At 49.8% G+C, this 7500-nt stretch overlaps 1 non-coding gene across 1 annotated transcript; it reads left to right on the top strand.

The window, feature by feature from the left end:
• The first annotated feature begins 5855 nt into the window (after positions 1–5855).
• LOC143176217 (5.8S ribosomal RNA) lies at positions 5856–6010 on the top strand. Its single transcript, XR_013000799.1, has one exon. It is a non-coding gene; the product is annotated as a 5.8S ribosomal RNA (ribosomal RNA).
• The last annotated feature ends 1490 nt before the right edge of the window (positions 6011–7500 follow it).

The raw sequence follows: 7500 nt of genomic DNA on the forward strand, positions 1-7500 counted from the left end.
CTTACTATGAGAGAAGAAATAGTATATGCCGGTGGTTCGCGTGTGTAGGCTCTATACGAAATTGCGATTCAAGAGAGTAGGAAAAGACGCGATGAACCACGATTTCCGTGCGTCTTACGTCTCTCGACGATGGGACGATCCACGCGAAGAGTTGTTACGTGCTCGCGCGAGGTGCGATAGCGTCGATTCGCTTTTCTGTACGGGGAGAAATAGAACGATGAGCTGACTTATCGGGTCTTCGTTGGAATTACCGTCGCTGGCATTGTAAACTCCAGATGACCTTGTGATTCCTTCGTCGGGCACTGGTAAAGGGTGGCGATGATTCGTTCTATAATAGAAATACCCGTCGTAGCGTTTCGGCCTAGTCACCCGCCACGAAACACTCTCTCGTCGTGGAATCCCCGCGTCGGAGAGTAAAACGCCGAAGGCTTACTTATGAAACTTACGTCTCTCGACGATGGGACGATCCACGCGAAGAGTTGTTACGTGCACGCGTATGGTGCGATTGCGTCGATTCGCTTTTCTGTACGGGGAGCAATAGAACGTTGAGTTGACTTATCGGGTCTTCGTTGGAATTACCGTCGCTGGCATTGTAAACTCCAGATGACCTTGTGATTCCTTCGTCGGGCACTGGTAAAGGGTGGCGATGATGCGTTCTATAATAGAAATACCCGTCGTAGCGTTTCTTCCGAGTCAACCCGCTCACGAAACACTCTCTCGTCGTGGAATCCCCGCGTCGGAGAGTAAAACGCGAATTCATAGTATGGAAACTTACGTCTCTCGACGATGGGACGATCCACGCGAAGAGTTGTTACGTGCACGCGTATGGTGCGATTGCGTCGATTCGCTTTTCTGTACGGGGAGTAATAGAACGTTGAGTTGACTTATCGGGTCTTCGTTGGAATTACCGTCGCTGGCATTGTAAACTCCAGATGACCTTGTGATTCCTTCGTCGGGCACTGGTAAAGGGTGGCGATGATGCGTTCTATAATAGAAATACCCGTCGTAGCGTTTCTTCCGAGTCAACCCGCTCACGAAACTCTCTCTCGTCGTGGAATCCCCGCGTCGGAGAGTAAAACGCGAATTCATACTATGAAAACTTACGTCTCTCGACGATGGGACGATCCACGCGAAGAGTTGTTTACGTGCACGCGTATGGTGCGATTGCGTCGATTCGCTTTTCTGTACGGGGAGAAATAGAACGTTGAGTTGACTTATCGGGTCTTCGTTGGAATTACCGTCGCTGGCATTGTAAACTCCAGATGACCTTGTGATTCCTTCGTCGGGCACTGGTAAAGGGTGGCGATGATGCGTTCTATAATAGAAATACCCGTCGTAGCGTTTCTTCCGAGTCAACCCGCTCACGAAACTCTCTCTCTCGTCGTGGAATCCCCGCGTCGGAGAGTAAAACGCCGAAGGCTTACTATGAAACTTACGTCTCTCGACGATGGGACGATCCACGCGAAGAGTTGTTACGTGCACGCGTATGGTGCGATTGCGTCGATTCGCTTTTCTGTACGGGGAGTAATAGAACGTTGAGTTGACTTATCGGGTCTTCGTTGGAATTACCGTCGCTGGCATTGTAAACTCCAGATGACCTTGTGATTCCTTCGTCGGGCACTGGTAAAGGGTGGCGATGATTCGTTCTATAATAGAAATACCCGTCGTAGCGTTTCTTCCGAGTCAACCCGCTCACGAAACTCTCTCTCGTCGTGGAATCCCCGCGTCGGAGAGTAAAACGCGAATTCATAGTATGGAAACTTACGTCTCTCGACGATGGGACGATCCACGCGAAGAGTTGTTACGTGCACGCGTATGGTGCGATTGCGTCGATTCGCTTTTCTGTACGGGGAGCAATAGAACGTTGAGTTGACTTATCGGGTCTTCGTTGGAATTACCGTCGCTGGCATTGTAAACTCCAGATGACCTTGTGATTCCTTCGTCGGGCACTGGTAAAGGGTGGCGATGATTCGTTCTATAATAGAAATACCCGTCGTAGCGTTTCTTCCGAGTCAACCCGCTCACGAAACTCTCTCTCGTCGTGGAATCCCCGCGTCGGAGAGTAAAACGCGAATTCATACTATGAAAACTTACGTCTCTCGACGATGGGACGATCCACGCGAAGAGTTGTTTACGTGCACGCGTATGGTGCGATTGCGTCGATTCGCTTTTCTGTACGGGGAGAAATAGAACGTTGAGTTGACTTATCGGGTCTTCGTTGGAATTACCGTCGCTGGCATTGTAAACTCCAGATGACCTTGTGATTCCTTCGTCGGGCACTGGTAAAGGGTGGCGATGATGCGTTCTACAATAGAAATACCCGTCGTAGCGTTTCTTCCGAGTCAACCCGCTCACGAAACTCTCTCTCGTCGTGGAATCCCCGCGTCGGAGGGTAAAACGCGATATATAATAGTATATGCCAGTGGTTCGCGCGCGTCGTCTCTGAGATACGCGGTCGACAGAGTTCCGAAAACACGTGATGTGCCACGATTTCCGTGCGTCTTACATCTTTCGACGATGGGACGATCCACGCGAAGAGAACGTTCGTGCTTGCGTGAGGTGCAACAGCGTCGATTCGCTTTTCTGTACGGGGAGAAATAGAACGTTGAGTTGACTTATCGGGTCTTCGTTGGAATTACCGTCGCTGGCATTGTAAACTCCAGATGACCTTGTGATTCCTTCGTCGGGCACTGGTAAAGGGTGGCGATGATTCGTTCTATAATAGTAATACCCGTCGTAGCGTTTCGACCGATGTCACCCGCCACGAAAGTCTCTCTCGACGTGGAAACCCCGCGCCGAAGAGTAAACGCGAAGGCTTACCATACGAAAGAAAACGGTATTATACGCCTGTGGTATGTGCGTCTCGGCTCTGTGATACGCGATCGGCAGAGTTACAAAAAAACGTTGATGGGCCACGATTTCCGTGCGTCTTACATCTTTCGACGATGGGACGATCCACGCGAAGAGTAGTTACGTGCTCGCGCGAGGTGCGATAGCGTCGATTCGCTTTTCTGTACGGGGAGAAATAGAACGATGAGTTGACTTATCGGGTCTTCGTTGGAATTACCGTCGCTGGCATTGTAAACTCCAGATGACCTTGTGATTCCTTCGTCGGGCACTGGTAAAGGGTGGCGATGATTCGTTCTATAATAGAAATACCCGTCGTAGCGATTCGGCCGAGTCACCCGCCACGAAACTCTCTCTCGTCGTGGAATCCCCATGTCGGAGAGTAAAACGCGAAGGCTAACTATATAAGAAATATATAGTATTATTTATGCCTGTGGTTCTCCGTTTGCCCTACTCTCAGATACGCGACTCGGAGAGTTACGAATAATCGTGATGGACCACGATTTCTGTACGTCTTACATCTTTCGACGATGGGACGATCCACGCGAAGAGATCATTCCTGCTTGCGTGAGGTGCGATAGCGCCGATTCGCTTTTCTGTACGGGGAGAAATAGAACGATGAGTTGACTTATCGGGTCTTCGTTGGAATTACCGTCGCTGGCATTGTAAACTCCAGATGACCTTGTGATTCCTTCGTCGGGCACTGGTAAAGGGTGGCGATGATTCGTTCTATAATAGAAATACCCGTCGTAGCGATTCGGCCGTGTCACCCGCCACGAAAATCTCTCTCGTCGTGGAATCCCCGCGTCGTAGAGTAAACGCGAAGGCTTGCTATAGAAGACTATAGTTTATACGCCTGTGGTTCACCGGTTGCCTGCTCTCCGGGGTACGCGATCGCGCAGGAGTTACGGAAGAACTTGATGGGCCACGATCTCCAAGCGGCTATATCTTTCGACGATGGGACGATTCACGCGAAGAGAACGTTCGTGCATGCGTGAGGTGCGATAGCGTTGATTCGCTTGTCTGTACGGGGAGAAATAGAACGATGAGTTGACTTATCGGGTCTTCGTTGGAATTACCGTCGCTGGCATTGTAAACTCCAGATGACCTTGTGATTCCTTCGTCGGGCACTGGTAAAGGGTGGCGATGATTCGTTCTATAATAGAAATACCCGTCGTAGCGTTTCGACCGATGTCACCCGCCACGAAATTCTCTCTCGTCGTGGAATCCCCGCGTCGGAGAGTAACCGCCGAAGGCTTGCTATAGAAGACTATAGTTTATACGCCTGTGGTTCACCGGTTGCCGGCTCTCCGGGGCACGCGATCGCGCGAAGGTTACGGAGGGACGTGAAGCGCCCGAGCAATGAAACGTCCGCAGGAGGAAACGAGCAACCGCCGAACATTGTTTCGCGACGTTTCCATAATGTATTGTCGTTTCGCTCGCATCCCGCTTCTTTCCCCTAGTTTCCTCGACGCGTAGTTTCGCAGCCTTAGTGGACGAATCATTCTCGATTCGAGGAAAGATATGCAGTGGGGCGTGCAATGAGCCCGCCAGAGACCACGATCTCCAATGCGTCTTTACATCTTTGGACGATGGGACGATCCACGCGAAGAGAACGTTCGTGCTTGCGCGAGGTGCATTAGCGTCGATTCGCTTTTCTGTACGGGGAGAAATAGAACGATGAGTTGACTTATCGGGTCTTCGTTGGAATTACCGTCGCTGGCATTGTAAACTCCAGATGACCTTGTGATTCCTTCGTCGGGCACTGGTAAAGGGTGGCGATGATTCGTTCTATAATAGAAATACCCGTCGTAGCGATTCGGCCGAGTCACCCGCCACGAAACTGTCTCTCTTTCGTCGTGGAAACCCCGCGTCGGAGAGTAAAACGCGCGAAGGCTGTGACTGTAACATATATATATATATATACACAGTATACAATGCCTGTGGTTTTTGCGCGTGTCGGCTCTTCGGTATACGCGATCGGCCAGAGTTACGGAGGGACGGTGAAGCGCACGAGAAATTGAAACGGCCGCACGATTGGAACCGAGCAACCGTCGAACATTGTTTCGCGACGTTTCCATAATGCGTTTTCGTTTCGCTCGCATACCGCTTCTTTTCCCCTAGTCTCTGAGACGCGTTTTCGAGCCGTTCTTCTACTATCGATTCTCGTAGAGAGAAGGGACCGGGTAGTCTGGAAGTGGAACCCGCATCTTGCGTGTACCGTACACGGAATTGAGAGGACCGGCCGTGAAGCTCGTTTTAAAGCCGTGCGTCTGACACCCAACTCTTGCGCGCCAATTTCGCGGCAAGAGATAATATGGGACGAATGACCGGCAAAGAGCCAGCTGTGAAGTCTGTTTTTTTAATCGAATCCGTGGACGTGTGTATGCCGTAGCGTCGCTCGTCGTGTTCGTTCATGGTCGTTCCGAGAGAAAGAACGAAAGCGGTAACGAAGGGACCGGCCGTGAAGCTCGTTTTAAAGCCGCGCGTCTGACACCCAACTCTTGCGCGCCAATTTCGCGGCAAGAGATAACATGGGACGAATGACCGGCAAAGAGCCAGCTGTGAAGTCTTTTTTCATTATTTGCTTTCAATCGATCGATCGGTACGATTCGTGCAACGTTTCGCGCGATGCGACGCGAAAACATGCGCGCAACAATAGATGCGTCTGATCGGAAGAACGCGAGGGTCGACTGCACGCGATGGATTCAGTATCGGGTAGGATACAAAATATATCCCCGTCGTTTCCACGCGTGCGAGTCTTCTGCGTCTTTCGCGGGTTTTTGAATGCACTATACGCCCGGAACGTCGAGAAATATATACATATTACTTGAACGTTTTTCGTCTCGAAAGGCTTCGGTGTCGTCTCCAAGGCGACGCCTGAATCTCCTTCGCGCGCTGGTCGGAGATTCAGGTATCAACTTTTATCTTCTCTTTGAAAGAAGAGAGATATTAGGTCGAACAAGTGAGAATAAAATTATATATGTGAAATATAAAATTTATACGATTACCCTGAACGGTGGATCACTTGGCTCGTGGGTCGATGAAGAACGCAGCTAATTGCGCGTCAACGTGTGAACTGCAGGACACATGAACATCGACATTTCGAACGCACATTGCGGTCCACGGATACAATTCCTGGACCACGCCTGGCTGAGGGTCGTTTACGTACCATACACTGCTTGCGTAGCTCTGTCAAATCCCCGCCGTCGTTCACCTCTTCGGATCGAACGTTTTTTTACCGAAGGGCGCAAAGAACGTCTCTGAGTCGGGTTAAGAGAAGGATGCTACGTACGAGCGAACGATGGGTGTCTCGTCGGCGTTTGTCGCGGACACGCGAAAATTCTGTGAATTTCACGGACAGTGTACGTTCTAGTTGTTGCAAAACGATCGGAATCGTTTGTATGGACTCGCGTGAGTGTTCGCGGCGTCGTGCGTCGTTCAATTACGACCGCCCGCGGATACCGCTCCACTGCGATATGGATCTGAGCGACAACTTTTTCGGCTGTTCGTGAGATGAACGGTTTCGTGTGTTTAGAAAAATTTTTTTTCCCGCGCTCCCGACGTCACCTGAAATGATGCGTCAGAGGTGAAAGAAAATATTAAGAAGTCGAGAGAGAGAGACTACACACGTTTTATTCATATTTTGTATACCGTGCGTGAGACGGATGTGCACGACACGTCGTATGTCGGTATATTACCGACTGGCCCCAGGGAGATTGTTTTCTTCCTCTCTTACGAATGAGATGTACGTTTCGGAGGATCGTCGTTACCGAAACACACGGCAAAACGAGACTTCTCGCAGCAGAACCTTTATACACAATACACATCGACTCTTTTTACCCCGAGAGAGAGAGAAAAGGTGTATTTCTTTTTTTTATTTTTCGAATTCGACGCACGAACGCTTTGACGACTGGAGAAAAACACGGTGTGTGTTAAAATCGTGCGGGACGAGCATGCGTATTCGTAACGGGTCGAATAGTTCTTATTCCCCGTCGTCGCGTGTCCTCGCTGGACCACCACCGTGCGCTTCCGCCACGTTCAGTTGAATTTCGAAATATATATATATAAAAAGAATCACCATATACTCTCTTTCGGGAGGTGTATTTTTATCGGTTTCTGCTATAGAGAAGAGACGGAGATCGTGTTGTGAGGTGTAACGTTTCTGTATCCCCGTTTCGGAGGATCGTCGTTATCGGCGGAACACACGTCAAAACGAGACTTCTCGCAGAACCTTTATACACAATACACATCGACTCTTTTACCCCGAGAGAGAGAAAAGGTGTTTTTCTTTTTTTTTTATTTTTCGAATTCGACGCACGAACGCTTTGACGACTGGAGAAAAACACGGTGTGTGTTAAAATCGTGCGGGACGAGCATGCGTATTCGTAACGGGTCGAATAGTTCTTATTCCCCGTCGTCGCGTGTCCTCGCTGGACCACCACCGTGCGCTTCCGCCACGTTCAGTTGTATTTCGAAATATATATATATAAAAAGAATCACCATATACTCTCTTTCGGGAGGTGTATTTTTATCGGTTTCTGCTATAGAGAAGAGACGGACGATCGTGTGTGACACCACGTGGTAACGTTTCCGTATCCCCGTAAAATACGTTTATCTTTTCTCGTAGAAAAGAGAGAGGAAGAGGCAGGA

This window comes from Nomia melanderi, unplaced genomic scaffold (assembly GCF_051020985.1).
Source record: "Nomia melanderi isolate GNS246 unplaced genomic scaffold, iyNomMela1 scaffold0426, whole genome shotgun sequence".
In the NCBI taxonomy this organism is placed as follows: domain Eukaryota; kingdom Metazoa; phylum Arthropoda; class Insecta; order Hymenoptera; family Halictidae; genus Nomia; species Nomia melanderi.